Here is a 21,228-nt window from a genome sequence, read left to right on the forward strand (position 1 = left end):
AGTTTTCATGGGAACGCTAAGGTCCCTTTCGTTCACCCTATAACTCAACTGAATAATGCAGATATGTTGCACCTTGAAAATGTCGAACGGTATTTCTTTATTTGTTTGTTTGTTTCCAAATAATAAAAATATTGACCATGTTTCAGCGCTTGTGATGTTTGCGATACGTACTAAACTCAAAAGAGATAAAACAAAAGAACAATGAGTACTACCTCCTGTTTTCTCCAGATTTCACAAATCTGAGCCTACTCTGTTTGTGTTCACGTCAACTGACTGGTCAGCCTATTCCTTCATCTGCTGGCTGGCATAAAAATATAATTATAAATTATAACAATATATGAAAATAATTCAGGCAGTAATATCGTCGGGTGCTCAGGTTCCAAAGGCAATTGCTTAGAAACTGTCTTCAACACGATTGCATGACGTGAAAATATTATTATTGACCATCATTATTAGTCATCATTAAAGCAGTGAGAAAAAAAAAAACGACCTATAAGATGTGTGTAGTGGTGCCATAGTTTAATCCAGGGATATGTAGATCTATAAAACGAAATGTTCACATTAACACTCGCGCAGATTATTCGTTTCCTAAAGCTACGTACACAATTAATGCAGCACTGAACTTCCGAACTGGAACACAAAAGGTCGGAGTGAGTGTTTGGGCTTTTTTAGCAAGAAGTGAGAGAGCAGCGACACCGCTGGTAATGTTCAGGGTTAATAGAAACATTTCTCTTTGTGCGTCCTCCGGAACAGACAAACCTTTTCTAGTCAATCCTACGAGCGCTTCAGTCTCGTATCTGACACTGGTCGACCTTTTACGCATCGACACTAACAAAAATAATAGCTGGAGTTCCTATACTTTGTTCAACCCAAAGCTAACAAAGCAGAGCTACTCGATCGCTGGACCAATGAACGGCCTCCTTTTCATCACCTGACCGCACACTCTGTGCAAGGTAAGGGTGGGAGCCTGATCACGTGAAGAAAGATAGCCGTATGATTGCTCCAACGATCCCGTAGCTTTCCCCCGCACTGTCAACTAAAAAGGTATGGCATGGAGACGAATCCGGCAATCACACAAAGCTGCAGGCGACGTCGGCGTCGAGTTTTCAGTTCCATTTCAACACAATGGACTCCCTCGTCCCTTCAACTCCGCGGAGCCGTTGCCTTTTATTCTCTTTTTTTTTTGGCCCAGGGCTGTGTAGAGAGATGTGATAGAAATAAAGTAGGACAGACAATGCGTCCCACCAGTCCTGCCAAGAAGGCTGGCTCTAACGACGAGTGAAAGAGTACGGAGTGGGCGGGGGGGGGGGGGGGGGGGGGAGGAGGAGAAGGAGGTAGAGAGAAAAAAAAGTGTAATCAACTGAAGCGACTCGACTAGGCATACCCTTGGGCAAGTTTGTCGTCTCGGTAAACGATATTAGTCTTGTACGCTTACTGATTGATTATAGTTTATTCGTTTTCTTTAGTTTTTTTTTTTATGATTGGTTGTGTTTGCTTGTACTGGCTCATGTGTACGCGAAGAGATTTTTTTTTTTTTTTGCTGATCAGTTCTTGGAACAGGATGAAGAGTGAGGCTGCGGTGGTCGATGGAGCTGCTCTCACTTTGGTTGTGCCCTTGTTTGGAGAGAAAACGATGGGTGTATATGCTGTTGTCCTGTCCTTTTTCATTATAAGTTTTCCTACTCTCTAGCATGCCTTCTATATACATATTTTGTTTTTTTGTGAATCTGTCATTTTTTCTTATTGTGTTTTTTTTTCTCGTTCGTGGCTTAGGAAAGAATGCTCATTAGTTTCAGGAGAAGGTATTGTTGTGTACCAAAAGAAAAGTAAAATGAACGAAGGATTAGCAAGAGTTCTTTGTGTGTGTGTGTGCGCGCACACACACACACACGCACGCACGCACATGCAGACACAAACACACACACACGGAATATGCCATGGTTTCGGCAAAGTCTATTTGGACAATTCGTTTCCGAATGTTTGTTTTAATGACATGAAACTTACAACCTTAACGGCGTCCTTTATCTTCGATCTGTTCAATTCGCAAATCAATTAGTGTGTTCCTTAGGCTGAGGTTGTTGCAGCTAAACAAATTAAGCTTTCTTGCGAGTAAAACAAAGATATTTTTTGTGTGGTTCACCAGGCTCTTAAAGAAAGACGAGAAGAAAAATAGTGGCTCGTTTCAGTGGTTCGGCTATGAACACGGTATTCAGAGCACGAGTTACACGCGGATAATCCTATTTTATATGTGAGTTTTTCTACATTAGAGTGAAGTTACATATACATTAGTTAGGTATGGGGCTGTCTATTCAATGTTTTATGTAATGTTGACAAATAATTATGCAAAGTCAGTTTTATTTTGCATTACTTGAGTGCAGGTTTGTTGAACCGCGTTTCCAGCCTTCTAGATTGAGGCATATTCGTCGTCACGAAGACCAGATAAGAATATTCAATGTGCCGTGTTGGACTTAGGGTATGACGTTAATATTATATAGACCCCTTAATGACAGCCCAGAATCTCTTGTAGTGTATTGAAATACACGAGCAATCTAAATAATGCTGTAATCCAGATTAACGTTTAATATCGCACTCAATATCAAGAAAAACATACGCAGCCGGCATTGTTCAGTTCTTTGATTGATTTCGCCGGCTTAATCTGCGTACCCCATTAAATTCACCAAAACATCCATGTACAACAAAACCTCGCATCTCAGGAATCCCAGGTGCTGCCAAGAACGCTCCCTCATATTGCGGTTTCTTAGAAAATGTCTCCTTACGCAACCAACGACTCAGCTATTTAAATTCAGTTTTGTAAGTCCTGACTGCCAAACAATTCTTAATTGCAACAAAGCTGTTCTCTCCGGGATAAACGATTAAACGAATCAAACTGAGTTCTGGAAGTCGTTATGCCCGTTATGCTATATTAAAGGGGCCTGGATTTTATTCAGTACTATAAAATATATTTGTGAAACGTGAAAAAGAACAAGTAATCTTAAATTTGAAATGAAGCAAGAGATTGCGATATTTAGATCTCGCAGATAGGATTTGAATAAAGCACCGCTTTAAAATTCAACCTTGAGCAGAAATATAATTTGGAATAGGGCAAACCTCTTCCCATGAATATTCCGGCGACTGTGAAATACGCCACACTTCGAACATCCTCAGATTACGTTGCTCACCGCAATCCGACAAATGATTCGGCCCATGATGTCAAAGGTTTACAAACCTAGCACATATATATTATAGCAATGGTTATAGATAAAATACGTAAGAAAATATTTATTTAGGTAATTAGTTCGCTAATCATCCCATATACCCCTTATCCGACGTCCGCCGCAAAATGTCAAATTAACCCGACAAAAAACAGTTCTTTTTTTTATTCAAGTTTATTTCATATTTATTTAAACGTAGTTAAATTCGGTGTTTAATTTTGGAATTTATGTTTGTCTTTTGCCAAAGCACATGTAACGTTTTTTTTTTTTTTTTTTCGCATGCAAGGAATTTTTTGTTGGAACCGTAAAGTAATAAAATATTTTGTTTTGTTTGGGAATAAGATTGTATATGTCTATAACATCGGTTCAGAAGACTATAGCAATTCAGAGCCTCGTGATTGATGTGTTTCCACTGTCAAAAACTAGATGCACGATATTTTCAAACAGTCATTAGGCATTTGATATGAAAGATTGTCCTCATACTGATTCAATGACTTGCGACACTTTCGTTTTTTTAAGTTATTAGAAGTTATTTAAAGTATAACGTTTGACTTCTAATTTAGCCAGGAGTTTTTCTTAAATGCCCCTTTATTGCCTTATTGTTAAAACAGCAAGAAAAAAAACTATTTAATAGGGAGTTTTAAAATAACGTACACAATTTTAGCGCACGCTAGCGATAAATTTAGCGCTTGTATTAGCGCACGCGACGCAAGAGTGTTTTAGAATAGCGTTTCTCCGTCGCGACGCACAAGCCCAAGCATCTCTTAAGCATCTCGCGCTTGCGACGCCACCAAGATTCAATAACAATTTTTATTTCACACACGAAATGTTGTGGCTTTAGAACAAAACAAGTTTTTTGATCCAGAGTAGCATTTTAGATTTGTTTACACATGAGAATGCGACGCGAGCGGTTGACCGGTCATGTCCGCTTGCGTCGCCTCGGCAAGAGAGGTCTCGTGTACTTACCTGAGCACATCGTACCTTCGCCGAGAAATGCTCGCGCGTCGCAAGCATCAAGTTGCCGGTAATCGTTGCCAAACCGAGTACAATGTCGTCCCGTATTGAAAATCGCAGTCGCGAGGATGCCGCCGACGTCGCACTCACGACGCCGCCAAAGCAGCCGTTGACATAATCCTGGAAGCCACCATTTTTTTTTTTTAACTCTGCTCGTCTTGGTTTTAGCCAACTTGTCATCACGAATTCTCCTTGGAGAAGCGCAAAGACTCTTTGCGTACGCACGCTATTTCCGAGAAATAGCGCACGCTAAAATTGCGCACGCAAAAGCAAAACCTGGTTTGCGTTCGGAGCATGCGCAGTGGCGACGACTCTATTCTTTGCGTGAGCAAAGCTTTAGCGTGCGCTATTCTAAAACTTCCTAATATCAGAAAGTTTGCATTTCTATTTTGCCAGAGGGTTCATGAGCAACAGTAAGATTATATGCCTTCTTTCTGACTGTGTTGAAGATATATTAAACTTAAGTTAGGCATCCTATTGAACTTTTGCATAATTATGCACTAAGTTATGGTTTCTGCGAAATTTAGCGGGAAAATGTTTCCCACGAAATGTGATGTGAAATTGAATTGGTAGATAACTCAACCCTTCAGTCCTTTTCTGACAAATTTAGCTTGGAAACGCTTCTCGGTAAATTTAGTTTAGTTATTTATTTGGTGTGTAATTATAGACTAATTCAAATTGCCTCTGCAAACTTCGCTATCAAGTCGCAACGGGTAGAGGTACACAATCTCACAGTTTACATACCCTAAAAATGATGTGGCTTAAAACAAAATAAAGACGTGCTATAAAACTTGGTACAGAGACAGCGAAGTGGAAACTCAAATAAGCAATCACAGCTCAGAAGGTAACCGTCGAAAGTTAAAGTCTGGACGATTGTAAATGTCTTGTCCAGCAACTCGCGGCTGTAAAATATTTTGTGATTTACATTGTTCTTTAGCAGTGAACTGTAAGAAAACAAATTCAACAATTGTGTGGTTTCTGTAACTCATCTGCATACCCTCAACCCTGCCCGGCTTTTATGGTGTAGCAGAATATGACAGCCATTTAGTTACGAGTACAATGGAAACTATTATTGCTGAAGATGAGGATATGTTAAAAGAAATTGTAACATACGTAGCAAGCTTTATACGTATATTCTGTGTTTACGAACACGTGACGAAGGTTATACACAACTCTGTTTTATGCATAGTGTACAACCCTGTCCAAACTGCAGTCGCAGTCGGGTGACTTAATTGTTCTTGCTTGCAACAGGTTTCGAGCAAATAAGGCGTTCGATGAAGCCGGGCGCTTGCTGCAGTAATGTTTACAGCTTTGTACATTATGCATGAAACGGTGCACAGGGGTATAAGACACGCGATATAACTTTTTTTTTTTTTTTTTGAGTCGTTGTCGGTTAGTTTACTGTTTTAGTTTTAATATTTTCCTCTGGGTGTCCCATGTTCCTAAAACAATAAATACACATCTCTTTAATAAACACTTTGCTGTAATACAGTAGTCTAGAAACCTGTTTATAATCGCTTCGAACGTCAGTGCGTTTCCGTTTCCGGTGCGTTTCCGTTTCCGGTGAATCCCAGGAGAATAAATTTATAACAAGGACATTATTTCAAAAAAATACACTAAGGTAATTACACTACGTAATCAACCTGCATTTTTTTTCTTATTACGACTTTATTCCAACATATTTCTAAGTAACCTAAAAAATATATAAAATGTGTGAGAATAGTTTCTTTAATTCAGTCTGCGCTCAACAAGAGTTTATCTACAGCATGTAACGGACGCTTTTAAGACAATTTAGAAAGGCCGAAAACAAATAGTTTCTTAAGGTATCGCGCTGAATTTTACTACAGAGGTACAAGCGAGTGTTGGAAGTTTAGAGCGGGGGAAAAAATAAAGTTACCTCGTTCAAAAAAAATTGTTCTGGGCAATTTACACTCACACTTCGTATGAAATGCCCGGGTAGTCAGAAGAGCTGCCGATAGATGGCGTACGCCGCGCTGAGGAAGCGACGGGAGATTCGCGTTGATTGCAGACGATCTCGCAGAAGAACCCGGATCGGCCGACACTCCCTCGACTCTCGATACGCCATCTGTTGGCAGCACTTCTCTTAACGCATATGTCGTCTGTGAAGTGGCGGCGTAAAGTTTCCACAACATGTGGTTTTCTTTTTTTATCTAACAGGTAGGTTTTTTTTTTTTTTTTTTCATTGGATGCTTGCACCACCATCTTGCAACTTAGAAGTAAATTGCAGCGCGATACTTTAAGAAACCGATTTTCGCGGCCCATCTAAGCTGCCTTAAAAGCGTTAGTTCATATGCTGTAGATCCCAAGTTGAGCCGCGCCGTTTATATATTTATCCTACAATGCTCTGTAATATAGTGAAATATCGCACGGTATCTGTTACGGCTCGATAGAAAGTCTTTCTTTAATCAGTGTTTGCCGTTTATTGTCAGTCCCAAAAATAACCATATATTTTTTTTTTTCATTTTCTGAATGTTTTCTTTTATTACGAGTTAATATATTACAAGACATAAGTTCTGAAACGCATAACAAACTTAGAAAAAATATTATCACTATTGATTGGAGTCATGTGCTACGGTCTAATGATGTCAACCAATGCTATGACCTTTTGAACGAGCTAAAACGCGCCTCCTGCACAGCGTTTTCATACAAAACAATTTATGTCAAGAAAAAGTCTCTAAAGCACTCGATCATTAGACAGCTCCTGGAACATTTAAAAAAAATATATATTTTCTGTATGATTCTTTTCTTAAAACTCGAGAGGAAGTAAAGTTGCGTGAATTAAAAAAAAATTAGAAACTTCGTAAATACGCAGTTTAAACGTGCAAAACAACGTTATTTTGCTGCCAAATTTAAGGAGTCTTGTTTTAGCCACCCCGAAATTATGTGGAAACGTTTGAACTTCTGAATGCGGGAACCGAACCAGGACGGTGTTGAAAGCATGACTCTTTATAATAGGGAAGTATCCGGTACCGAACTAAGCAATAAATTCAATGTCTACTTTGTAAGTCTGGGAAAGAGTACTTATTGAAGTACAGCCATAAATAGTTTTACCACCTGCAATGAAACCAATTGTTCAAATCCTACTGATGAAGGCGAAGTTTTCTCCACATGTATGAATATAAAAAATAGCCGTAGTCATGACTGTGAGGATCTCAAAATCGGACCCGTGAAATTTGTCTTGGATTTGATACTTCCATGCTTAACTCATTTGTATAATCTTGTATTATCATCCGGTATATTCCGAAGAGGATGCAGGTTGCTAAAGTTTCTGTTCTTTATAAAGGTGGGGATGGGAATGATCTGAGTAACTACCGTCCGATTTCCATGCTTCCTATTTTTTCAAAGCCCATTGAAAAAATTACGTGCTTTCAACTTTTTAATTTTCTGGACAAATACTCCTTGTTGACGGAATCGCAATTCGGGTTCAGGGAACATAGATACACTGAAACGGCTTTACTAGTACCTAAAGAATTAATATTAGAAAATTTTAAGAATAAACTTTTAACTTTAGGGATTTTCATATATTTTCGCAAAGCGTTCGATCGAATAAACCGCCAGACTCTTCTTGACAAGTTAAAGTGTTGCGGTATACGTGGTGTTCCCTTATCATTTCCTGCGTCCTACCTACAATATTGCCACCAATATGTTCAGATTGGAAACTCGTCATTCAACATGCAGCGCATTTTCTCTGGGGTTCTACATGGAAGCATATTAGGTCCCCTGTTGTTTATTATGTACATTAATGATATTACAAAGATAGAAACTTCCGCCAAGCTGATTATGTATGCAGGTGATACCAGCATCCTTTTTTCTGACTCAAGAGAAGACATGTTCACTCCCAAAGGAAACTATACTTTACCCAAGTAAAGTATGGTTTGTAATATAATTGTCTGTCTATAAGCTTGTCCAAAACAAAAGCAGTCCTTTTATATGTCCAGGATCACGGATCGCATTGTCCAGAGATTTGTACTTTGGGCCAAATATAGTAGAAAACGTTGACAGCGTCAAGACCAGACTTGTACCGTATGCATTACAAGTAATCAAATTACTTGTAATCGATTACTTTTTGGAGTAATTTTGTAATCAGTTAATTATTTTTATTAGGCAGTAATCAAAAGAGTAATCTGATTACTTTTTGAAGTAATAAAATTACTTGTAACCGTTACAATTTGTCCACGGGACCCCCCCCCCCCCCCCCCCCCCCCCCGGCACACGCCTTTTTTTTTTTATGAAATGACAAAAATAAAATTTGCTTTTTTTTTCGAACGGAAAAAAGAAAGATTTTTGGGGAGCTGTAGGGAACGAGGTCAATCTCTTTCTCTTTACAGTTTCTGTGGAATGTCCCTTTTTTTTTTTTCGAGCTGGGACTGGGAGTGGGAAGCCCCAGGGAAGCCACAGTGCGTGACAAAGGCCATTCAGGGCGAAGTTTGAGGAAGCAGAATGTAGCTTTGTGAGTCCTTCGTTCAAACTAGCCCCCTCACGCACACACACAAAGAAATAAAAAAATAAAAAAAATCCTGCTTAGGGTACCTAATCGCAGCCCGTAGGAGAACCAGAACCGAAGAATGCCTAAGCGGATGCAAAATATAACAAAGGCAGTTGAAATATTTCCCCATTTCCCCTACGTGGTCTTTGTGACAAGCAATGTTGCGAGTTGAGAAGTGGCCGGGGTGATCTCTTCCGCTAATGGATACTACACATGATCCGTCTCAAATCTTGGAGCTGCTCTTTTGTATAACATGCGAGCTCATCCACATGTGAATAATAAAATGAGCGACGCAAACTTTGAGCGAAAACCCTTGCTCAAGCTTAACAAAATCTAGAACCCCCTCCGCTCCCCCCCCCCCCCCCCCCCACACACACACAAACACTGGCGAACGCCCTAATCATTAAACGTCTTCAAACGAATTCTATGCTTGTGTCCGCATTGCGAAGGTGCAACGACCACGAAGAAGGAGCCAGTTTTTCTTCTTCAATACTTGTGCAAATGTGAAATATATGTTGGAAGTAGTTCATTGTCATGAGCACTGAAGATGTGTCTTCACACAATAAAGTAATCGGAAAAGTAACGATTACTTCTCTAAGTAATGTCCAATTACTTTTGCCGTCGAGTAATCAAGTAATCTAATCGAATACTTTTTAGCCAAGAGTAATAGTAATTGTAATCGATTACTTTTTTTTAGTAACGTGTACAAGACTGGTCAAGACCATCGGCGTTGTGTTCTCAGAACGCATGTCGTGGAATCCCCATGTTTCTTACATACATAAACAACTTTGTAAAGTAGTAGGGATAATGAACAAATATAAAAAAGTATTTCCTGTAACTATAAAAAAATATATATAATTCCCTTTTTCATTCAATTCTTTGATATTGCAATCTGTCTGGTATGGGGGACAACAACAAAAAGTAACTTTGACAGGTTGCGGTTAATGCAAAAACAAAAGCAATAGGGATTGAAAATTTCCCACGTGATTATAGTTCTCTTCCTTTATTTATAAAGCATAAAAAACTTGACGTATCTAACATGTACTCTATTAGATTAACTGTCACATATACTCGTGCTTAAGACAACATATTGCAGTGATTTTTGACCTCGCTAAACTTGAAAACAATGTATCATTATATCCCTGCCGTCATTGGCATCCATGACGAATCCCATTATCTAGAACTAATTTTTGCTTTCAGAGGTTGAGTTACAGATCACTGTTACTGTTAAACACCTTATATTCCCAAGAAGTTGATTCGCCTTCATTAAATGCCCATACAGCTCAGGCTTTCTTATATTGAGTGAAAATGTTTTCTTATATTTATTATATCTTCTACTTCAGCCTGTTTTGAAGCGCAACCTATTTTCAATGACACCTATTTTATACGACATCTTATATAAGTTATCTTTATTGTGTTTTTCTTTCGTGTCCGGAGGTGAGTGTTGGCAAACTTTTGTTAAATGTCCGTAAAATTTAAACTTTCTGGTAATAAATAGAGTATTCGTCTTATGTTTGTTATATCTATCTATTTCAATGTGTATTGAGATGATACTTAATATATTGGTAAATGTCATGTTACGTAGGTTATTATGTTCACTGTGTTTTTTTTTTGTGTGTGTGTGTGTGTTTTGATGACAGTGCCGCTCTGCTCTGTGTATTGGGGGCAGGAACCCGTCAAGCTGCAAACTTGCAGCTTTTTTTGCTAGCCCCCCTTATCACATGTGTGTAAAAGCGCTGTGACAAAAATAAACTGATTCTGATTCTGATTCTGAAGTTTCTCACGAATACTAACTGATTAAGAAGTTGCAAACGATAGCAAAGCATGAAATGCACCCTCTTCACTCTTCACTCTCCTCACCCAATCACCAAAACTCTTCACCCAATTCTAAAATTTCATCTGTCCTTCGTTCCCTCCAGCCGTTCATTTCCCGCTAAATTAGGGGTTAAATTGATGGCACGTGACTTGTACACAAATTGACTTTTCCCGCTAAATTTACCAGGAAATTTGATGTCATGTGACCTGACGTCGCTGAACCTACAGAGTACCTCATTTTCGCTTCTAAATTTAGCGGAAAATGTACGTCACATGAGCTATACCCCAATTCAGTTCCTCCTCTAAATGAGGTGGGAGAATTTATCTTACATGACCTGACAACACATGACCTATACACCATTGTAGTTTCCCCGCTAAATGGGGGGGGGGGGGGGGGGGGAGGAGGAGATTGATGTAAAGTAACCTGACGTGACGTGAACTATGCACCAATGTAGTTTCCCCGCTAAATTTAGCGTAAAAATTGACGTTACCTTACACGACCTGACGTGACATATGCTATAAAAGACTGTATATAGTCTTCTAACCAAATTAATACGATTACTTCTTAAAAACACAATCCCATACATCATTGTGCTCTGAGTGTAAAGTTCGTCGCCAATTTTTAGTTTAACTGTCTACCAAACAGCGACACAGAGTTGCCGCAGGCAAGCCGGCAAAAATGGTCTCAACTCTGCAGGAATTCATTCAAGCAGCGCGCTCCGCCAAGGAGCGCTCTGGGCGTCCGGATATGGCCAGGTCCGCGATCGCAGTCGCAGAACCTAGCGCCCTCTGTCCCTCCGATCGAATTTCGTGGGCTCAGAACGCCGGTCTTCCGCACTTGGCGGCCGTGCTTCCAAGGTCGCGTTGCCTGTCTCCGTTCCCCGGACCGGGTACGTTTAAGCATCCACACTTCTCTCTCTGGACGATCCTGTGTGTGTTACACTTTTCCGTAAAAGACTTCGCTGACAAGCCCTTTGTCGACAAGCTCTTCGTCGACAAGCTCCTCGTCGACAAGCCTTTCCCCGTCAAGCTCTTCGTTGATAAGACCTCCGTCGACAAGCACTTGGTTGACATGTTCTCCGTGTTCCCGTTTTCCGATGACAAATTCATCGCCAAGACTCTTCGCCGACAAGGTTTTTCTTGACACGCGTTCCTCGTCGACGGAATCTTAGTCGCGAGGCTCTTCTCTTCGCGTCCCTTCTCTGCGCGTGGCTTTTCGAAATGCTACGTGATAAAAACCTACGTTTCTGCCCTCTAACGAGTTCGGTTAGAGGATGGATTATCGCATAGTAGACTTGCGAGAAACTTGCCTTGCAGAAGCGTACTTTTGTCAGACCCAGTTTGGTGCGTTTGTTCAATTATCGCGCTGACGTCGACGTCAAAGTTAGGCTTTCGATATCGCAACTTCAGCCCGCCGCTCGCCCTCTCGCGGACGAAGGAAGAAACCGAGGAGCGGGGACGGCGGCGCGGAGACGGTGACCGGGACTGTCGGCCTTTGCGCCGTGGTGCTGCTGTTACCGTATGGTTCTAGTCGGCGTGTTTGTGCGGTTCTAGTCGGCGCGTTTGTGCGTGAAGCACTTTTAACGAAAAAAGGGGAGCGTTCAAATTGAAATTATTGTGTTCCGCTTCTCAAGAGCGTTGCTGGAAGGGACCGGGATGTCTAATTTCGTTAGGGACTTTTCGTATTTCGCATACCCTGCGGATTTAGGGTCTTGTGGTCGCCGGCTCAATTTGTGCTCAAAGGGACGGCAAGCGCTTCCACTAGTAATGTAGAACTCTAACGTATGGGCTACAAAGAGTCTATTATTTGCCCTTAGCAGAAATAAACTGGTCACGCAACGGTTTGTCGAACAATACCCTCCGGGCAATCAAGTTTGGTGTGACACGTTGCGCCATCTAGCTGAAAATATTTGCAACACTGAGAGGGCCTTTTCGCCTGCCTGCTTGCTCGTCGGGCTGTTCACGCATCGATTTAAGGTGTTGATTCATTTTCATGCGTTTTAGGTATTTTATTCTTAACATTTCTATCGGATGCCGCAGAAGAGCAAACGCCGAAGCTGTAGGCACTGTTGCGTACCGGACTTTCGCAACCCTGGAATCTAAGCAGACGTGAAGCTCCGCAGGTTCCCGGCGAAGCCGTGGAAAATACAACGCCGTCGGAGATGAATAAATGCCATAAAGCGTGTAAAATAAGCATTCCGTTCACATTTCTTGAATTTATATGCGCTATTTTACTCGCTATTCTAAATGTGCTATTTTACTCAATATTTGGAATTAATGCGCTCGAAGCCCGGCGTTGTCTTTGGATTCTATCCGATGACACATCTTGATTGAACGACGTTTTGTGAATGTTTGATCGTAGTTATCGAAAACCGAAGTGAACGTTTTCTTCGCTTCGCCGACTGCAGAACCAACTGTCGTTTGCGCCTTCAGTATGATCGCGTAGGTGCCTAAGATGGTTGCTCTATTTCGACCCGTGTCTATGCGGTCCTAACTTCATCCCTGCTGCAAATAAGTCTACCGAAGAAATAATAAAACAATGGCACTTACCCAACGAGAAAAGGTTATCCATGCGGCGTTTATTTCTGTTCTATTCAAAAGTGAACAGCATATTCAATCATCGAGAACGAGCATCACCTTCCGCCGAGCAACTGCGTACGACACCGTTCAAACTACAGCCAGCTTGCACGAATAACGCATTCCTTGGACACCACAATCGTCTTAAACACGGCGACGAGGGGACTAGAAAGTTGAAACAGGCTGATCATCAAAATGAAGTGAACTATTCATGCGGGAAGAGTTCAATTCGGGGAAAAAAAAAGAAGGGTGGGAGAGGATGAGTGGGAGGGGGGGGGGGGCGTTTTTAGTTCCGCTTTTGCACTGCGATTTTGTAGAGGAGGGAAGCTGAACGGGGAAGTCTTCGCTTTTGTTATCTAGAGGTGCGCGCAAACAACATAAAAAGAAAGTATTGTTTTTGTTTATTTGCGTTCACTTAAATTTGGCCGTAATATTATGATGTTCAATTTTGTTTTGCTAGCTCCCGTTTCGGGTTGTCTCTAACTATCGAGGAAGACACCTACTAAGACTCTTTAATGCTAGAACAACACAACCACACAAGAATGCACATTTATATATTTAACGTTTGATAGATCCTTAAAACAGTCGGTAGTGTAGTGCGCGACAACACAATGCTCGAAGTTGGTAATAACGTAATCTCGCAAGGGTGCGCTGGCGGCGCTGCCGATTTTAGCCGTCCCAGAATTGCCTCATTTGGCCACGGGGGCGCTGATGACCAACCGGCGGTGGCGCTCTTTGGACCCCTGCCCAGAGCCTATAGCCATCGGGAATGGGTTCACGTTTTAAGGCCATTACAAGGAACATGACCATATTCTCCAAGCTCTTCCAAAAGAAAGAACACGTGCACTTGCTTTCAGGTAATTACAAAGGCAAACAAAGAAATGCTCAAAGCATTTTTAGGGCGTCTGTGTTAGCCAGCCGTTCATAGCAAGAGCTTAGAATGGTCAATTTTGGCGAGGCGGGTCGCAACGTTGCAAACAACATGGTTCACAAACGCAAGGTATGTTAGAATATTTTATATAGAGAAATAAACAAAACCCCTAAACACGCCGATGTCGTTAGCAAGCAGTTTTAGCATAGCGTTACCGCATGACTACCATGAGCACGGCAATGCTCCTAGCGCGGGCTGAAAATTAAGCTACAAAGGCGCAGCGCGAGCTTCCGGTTGCAAGGCTGCACCGCACGGAAGCCTGCGGTTACGCTATTCTTAAACTTGCTATCAATAACCCCAGTGCAGTTTGATCATGTGTTGCAATATGAGCAGCGAGATGTGTGCCTGTGAAACAAAGACAGCAATAGTGTGAACGCGGCTCTTCCGGAGCTGGACGGTCATCATGCGTGGCTCACGATTTAGAACACTAATGGTCTGGCAAAGCTAAAAACAAACATATTTTTATTACCCGCAAAACTATTTTTCCACAAACATTGACGTTGCCGATGTGCACAGCAATCTCGACCCCCCCCCCCCCCCCCCCCCCCGCCCCCAAGCTTCGCAAGTTGAGGTTTCCGCAACTTTTAAATATTAACATGCTCGTTTTCCTCCGCCACCTGTAACACGCTCTTACCCTGACCGCTTCGCATTTATAGACAGATAAATTATTTTTAGCGCACTGACCAGCGTCAGCGAGCAGGCGCGGGGGAAATCCTGGAGAATGTATCCCTTTCTCTTCCGCCATCTTGGAACTAGCGCGTCGCCACCTATAGGGCATTGGAGTTGCGAATAGATTTTAAGGCCGCTTACGTATATGAACGTACAAAAAATTCGGTTTGCTTCAATCTTTTGGGGAATCAAAGGATCTACGTGGTGCTTAAACCGGTACAAGTGCCAAGCCAAGTAAGCGTCATCGTTGCTTTTTTTTTTTTGCAGCTTGTTTATTGACACTTTTTTGAGCGCCTGGCATATTCTAAATAAAATTTGCTTTATGTAAGCTATGTTTATTCAAGATTCGTCCTCTGAAAATATGAAATGCAGAGCAATGCTTCGTTGCTCCTCTAGGTTGTGGATTGCAAACTATGCGCTCGAGCACCTTTCGCCTGATAGCGCCATATCCATTTAAGGTGTTCAGCTACGTTCAGTGTTCAGCCATTTTGTCACCGATCTCTATAAGCATGTTTACAAGGGTCGCATTTTTACATCCTTCACGAATGTAGCGAGTTTGTCACATACTGCTGGCGCTTTTCGTGGAACGAAGAAAAGTCAGCCGGTTTTCTTATCTAACTGCCATACTCGGTACCCTGTCTCTCCACTTTCTTTTAAATGCACAGCATTTATAGGGTCATCTTTGAGGTTTTCTTGACCTAAAATGTAGCCTCAATGACGTCACAGTCTCAGATAACACTGTGGCGTCACGCGCCACATGAGTGCCGCATTATAGCGCCCTTGTGACATCATCAGACACTACGGAGCCATGTGACACTGTGACATCACATAATCCTGGCATCACATAACATTATGACATCACGTGACGCTGTGACGTTATAATGTCTAGCGTCAGCTGTCACGTTACGTTACGTGGCATTATAACGTCACGTAGCCGGACACTGACTACGGCGCTATATATATTAACAGAACCCTCGTAATCTGCCCTCCAGGTGGTTTCTTGCTGTGCCCGTAGAGGGCGGGGTGTGAACAGGCCCCAGAAATGCTATGCATTTAGAACGCCTTTGGAAAATGCCAAAGTAAAATCCTTTTTTTTCTGCGTTCATTTTAAAGCAGCTGTGGAAAACTCGAGGTAATTTGCATAATGCGAGTCGTTTGCACTAACTATTTTTTTTTCGGCATAGTTTTGGATTGCTTGTGGGGTGCTATCTCAATTTCCTATAAACCTTTCTATTTTTGTTTTGCAGCAAAAAGCGCATTTGTTGTGCAGTTCAGCGCCGTGGTGGCATTAAATGTCAGATTGGATTATGTGGACGGGGGTCGCATTGGCACGCTGCCGGAAACGAGGAAGGAAAAACTGGGCATGGAACGAAGGTAGAAAAGATGCGCAGATTTGAGGGCTTTCTGAAGACACAAAAAAAAAAAAAAACGATTTCGCTTCGTTTTATTTATTTTTAGTTTTTATAAGCTTCCAGGATGGTGATCCTAATTCAAACTTTTTTTTTTTTTTTTACATTAGCATGTTTTGGTTTGGATGAGTTCTGAATACAAACAATTTTTTTATTGCGGGAAGCTCGTAGTGAGTTGTGTTTTTCTTATTCTAAATAAACAACAACGATTGTAGAAATATTTTTAACTTACTTCACTTGTTCTAGATTTCGTTTTCGTGATTTGTGAAGTGCCGGAGCACATGTAATAACAATTGTACACGCGAACTATGGATCTCGTAGCTGTGGAAGAATTCGGATGCACCTTACTTTCAAGTACTCGCTCAATTTACGATGCTTGAGTGCGTGACTTTAATGTTCCAAATGTTAACGTTACGCTTATGCCTTTTTACTCAAGAGACAACCTTAGGTGACGAGAAGGATTTGGACACTTTTTTGCAATTAAGTATCGGTTTGATCGCTTTAGATATCCAGTGCATGTGTGGGTGTGTCTCTTTGCGTGCGGTATGGGGGGAGGGCGGGGGGCCATGGGGCGTGTGAGTGTGAGTATGCGCGTGTGTGTGGTGTGTGTCACTCCAAGGCGTGCCATGCGGCACTTATTCTATCTCCCATTACCTGTAATAATTGTTTACAATTTCAGGACTTCTGCATTCTTTCTTTCGCCTTTATGCAATGCCTGGCTAGATCCTGTCCTGTCCCCTTCTTTTCTTCTCAGTCATTTGCGCTTTGTAAACCTCCGTCTACCATAGCTAGACGTCTTGAAGGTAAAATAAATCAAATTAAAAATTTACAGAGAAAAAAAAAGAGGAACAAAAATTGGTAGTAACTTGGGGAGATTGGAAATAAATTACGACAAACAAAAAACGTGGATTGGAATGGCGCTGTCGGGTTTTAGAAGGAATGCGCGTACTGAAGAAAGATAACTTTAAAAGGCAAGAATCTAAACAATTCTCGAGCAGTTTTTTTTTTTTTCCTTATTTCTCTTAGTTACGCGGCTGGTTGAATTATTTTACATGCCGTTTAGAAATATTTTGCGTGATATCGTGTTTCTGGAAAGATTCATTATATTTGCTCTCTGCAAATGTCGCGATTTCAATTTTAACGCGATGGCGTTAAGCAACTCCTGTCGCAAAATATACGGCGTCGGCGTCGGCGTCGGCGTCGGTGCATCCTCAAATACCATAATGTAACGCGCGCAGCCACGTGGGACGTTAGAAGTGGCTGTGACGTCATAACCCTATCGACAGGCTAAATTTAGTGGGAAAGTTTTCCGCTAAATTTATCCGAAAATTTCCCTGCCAAATTTAGCAGCAATTTTCCCGCCAAATATAGCGGAAAACTTTCCCGTTAAATTTATCGAAAAAGTTTCCCGAAAAGTATAGCGGAAAACATTTCCCTCCAAACTTGGCGAGCAAATTTTAATAAAAACACCTGACGTCATGTGACGTTACGTGACGCGTTATGCTACCGACTATACCACGCACACTCTCTTGCACCGCTTGGAAGTGAGGGTGGGTTTTTATGAGAAGGCTTTGCAAACGGGGACCGATAACGCTATTGCGTTCCACTCTTATAGGCGAAGCTTAAGCCTCCCCCCCCCCCCCCCCCCCAATCCAACAACGACAAAAGCGCACATTTCTACGCATTCGGTGTGCGTGATTGGTCTAGCCGGTAACAGCAAGCGCTCAAAAATCGACGAGTGCCATGACGATACGCTTTTGGTGCTGCTCGTTCAACTTCATCAAATTATAACCGATGACTGCAGTCGAACGCAACGGGAAGCTGAGCATGACTACGCCGTTAGCTTCCACCCTAGGACGAGCCAAAAGTGGGAGCGACCTTCCACAAAGATAAAGTGCCATCGTCTGACATAACTGTCCGCTCTTTTCGTGCAGTGTAAAGGTCTGTTCACACGATGCATCTTTTAGGCGCGCAACAGTTTCGCGACACTCAAGTTTCGCGAAATGTGCTCGTTCACACGTACCGCTTCACGTGCAACAACGATGACGTTTAGACTCGCGAAAATAGTTTGGGTGTTTACCATAAAGTGGCGCTTCAGTTAAAAGCCAACATCATCATCATCACTATTAGCCACTCGGCGTCGTGTTCTCCGTCTCCCGCCACATTCTAAGAGTCAAAACGCAGGCGAGCTGGTGAACAATCATAATTAAGAAATAAAACCTTAAGACAAGGAAACAAAAAGGGACATACACACCACCGTCTTAAAACCAGCACAGCATACAGCTGTCATTTACTTCCATTTACTTAATTTACTCTTGAATCGTCATTTACTAGTTGAATTGTCATTTACTGCCATTTACTTTATTTACTGTTGAATATGTATTATTTGGATGGAGGTCGACAAAAAGAAGAAGACTGTTGTGGAAGTAAATGAGAGCTGTACGCTGTGCTGGTTTTGAGACGGCACTGTGTACGTCCCTTTTTGTTTCCTTGTCTCAAGGTTTTATTTCTTAAGTATGACTAAATATAGACGCGAATTATCATCATCACCAATTACGCCTTCGTCCATCGCTAGATTTGTTTCCGATATGCTACTCACGTTTCCTTCAGTGGTGCTTGACGTGCTTGTGGAAGCGCCGGCAGTATCCATCGTTCGCGGTTTCGGTTTTTTTTCGGATTTGGCTCGGCTGCAACACCGGCAGTGAAGTGGTCTTCTCAAACAGCTCGCTCCCCCCTCAAAGGCCACGTGAGAGCGTTTCTGAGCGGCCATTGGCGGCGCCCTCAGAGTGATTGACAGAACTCGGCAAAGTTTCAGCAAAAGCTCGCTCCAGAAGCGAGGTGTGCGCGCAACTTTTTTTAGATGCGCGCGTCCTTTTCGGACTCGTTCAGACGGCGCAACCATTTCGCGAAACTACGTTTCGCGGTGCTAGATGCACGAGAAAAATGCATCGCGTGAACGGGCCTGAAGATCGAGACTGCCTGCTCATCAGCCGCATATTTGCGTCGACTCATGGAAGGTTGCGAGACTGCATCACCCGTTTTTTTTCATTCGCAGTCTCAACCCTTTACCGCACTCCTCGTCCTCACAGTTTTTTTTTTCTAATGCCTATCTTTTTCTGTCTTTTTTTCAGTCATTGATTTCAATGGGTAGAAGGGAACCTAGCGTCTACATATATCCCATTTCTCCCATTTTTTTTTAAATATAACGGAACATTGTTTTAGTTCTCTATGTCGCCATTTCACTCCATTCATACCCTAACACACATTAAAAATTTGGGTTAGCTCGTGCAGGAGTCAGATGATGGACATTAATGCCGTATAAAGTGTTAGTTGTGTCTTTGGGAACAACTTATTAGAACCGCCAGTCGTTGCCTGCTGAATGGCCCTTTTTTTTCCGATGACCTCCTTGCCTCGGCTATGTTTGCACGCTCGGGTCGGGAGACCGGTATCACCAAACACTGCGTCTGGACCTGACAAAAGGAAGGGAAAAAGCAGGAAAAGAAAGAAACTTGTCTTGCTGGAGGGCAATTTTTTTATTGGTCTGGTGATTGTGGTGTCGAGAATCTGGGATGTATGTAGCTAGGATGCAATTCGTTTGAAGACGTGGATGTGGGTAACGGTCTAGCGTTGAAGAGAAATCTCTCCTGTGGGAAAGAGGCTACTAAAAATAGATTGAAAAAAAAGGAAAAGGATTGTTTCAAGGCCTCTATTGGTTATGCATGCAACCCTGAACGAAAACATGCGGAAGACATAGTCAGAAGGAGTTATGTTTGTAAACTGAGGCGTCGGTTGCTATGGTAGATTCAAGGCATGAAATGTATTATAAAAGATTCTTTTACGCCAAGATATTTGCCTATCCGTAATTACTTTTGTCCACATATACTTCCTTCTTTTCGACGTCACGTGACATCAAGTCCTTAGTTCCACTGCGTCACGTGACGTGACCTAACGTGACGTTATGCCACCTAACGTGCCTCAAGTGACGTGGCGATCTCGTGGCATGACGACTTGACACCATAGCTTGATATGACGTGTGCTGTCTTCGAAGCAATTTTAAAGGACCGCACGTTAAACAATCAAACTTGGGGGTTTTACGTGCCAAACCGACGACGGGCATCTGGCACGCCCCAGCGGAGGACTGGGGATTAATATCGACCACCTGGGGATCTTTTGACGTGCAACCAAAAGCTCGGTTACCACGGCGCCTTCTCCACAATAAGCCTCCGTCATATTGCGGGCACCTCGGTCGGGATTCGAACCCGACACCTGGGGCACCGCACGTTAGAAGGGTAATGGAACGATTTTAATGTTGAAATAATTTGCAAGTTGTATTTTTTTTAATTATCTATCTAAGCAAAAGTTACCCAAAAAGCGTCACCTTGCCCCGAAAAACTCCGTATTCCGCTCCGTAATCGCAAAGAAAAACAGAAACGAATTATATACCGACCTGCAGCCGCATGCGGCGGCTACTACAACTACAGTAACAGCGTCTTTGGGGGATACTCCGAAATCAACAAAACCTGTCCCTCTCCGCCCCTACACTCGCATTCAGCCCCGTGGAGAACCGCCTTTTGTGTCGATCGTTCGCCGTGACCTTCGCAGAAGCTAATATTTGAAAAATCGACAATCGCTGAGGAAGCGGCTGGGCTCTCTGAAGAACAAGCACAACGGGAAAGCAGGTGATCCTCCAGGGACCAGAGTACGTCACTCGAAAGACGACGTGGTGAGTTGAGAGGTACATTGACCTTCGATTTGTTTCATTTTTCTAAATAAATAAAAACTGAAAGCCGCTCACAACTCCCTGTAATGCCGAATTAGAGCGCAGCTCTTGAGGAGAAGGAGGGGAAGGTACAGAGGGGGGTTATGCCCCTCCTCCTCTCCTGCTCGCCTCCCTTTTAGGGAAAATTTTTCGCTAATTTTAGCGGGAAAATTACCCACTAAATTCAGCGGGAAAATTTTCTGCTAATTTTAGCGGGGAAAATTTTATACTGGATTTAGCGGGAATTTTTTTCCAATAAATCTAGCGGGGAAAATCTTCCCACAAATTTACCGGGGAAAATATTTCGCTAAATTTAGCGTCGAAATTTACCCATC

Source organism: Ixodes scapularis, unplaced genomic scaffold (genome assembly GCF_016920785.2).
Source record: "Ixodes scapularis isolate PalLabHiFi unplaced genomic scaffold, ASM1692078v2 PGA_scaffold7__128_contigs__length_106722199, whole genome shotgun sequence".
NCBI lineage: Eukaryota > Metazoa > Arthropoda > Arachnida > Ixodida > Ixodidae > Ixodes > Ixodes scapularis.